Raw genomic sequence first — 236 nt, forward strand, 5'->3', positions numbered from 1 at the left:
GGGTGCAAACCCCTTTCCAGGGACGCTCGGTTCCTGAGCCTCCTGCCCCCAGGCCCCTCGGTGAGGCTGCTGCTGCCACGGGCAGCGCTCAGGGCCTGTCCAGGGCTCGGCTGCCCTTCCCGTCCAGGATGCCACTAGATGGGGCACCGGGCCGGGGCTCTGGGTTGGCACGTCCAGCTTCAAAATCTTCAGCTGCTGAGAGTCCTGCTTGCAGACAGACAAGTCCTGCCTCCTGC

This window comes from Antrostomus carolinensis, unplaced genomic scaffold (assembly GCF_000700745.2).
Source record: "Antrostomus carolinensis isolate BGI_N321 unplaced genomic scaffold, ASM70074v2 scaffold31492, whole genome shotgun sequence".
Classification (NCBI taxonomy): Eukaryota; Metazoa; Chordata; class Aves; order Caprimulgiformes; family Caprimulgidae; genus Antrostomus; species Antrostomus carolinensis.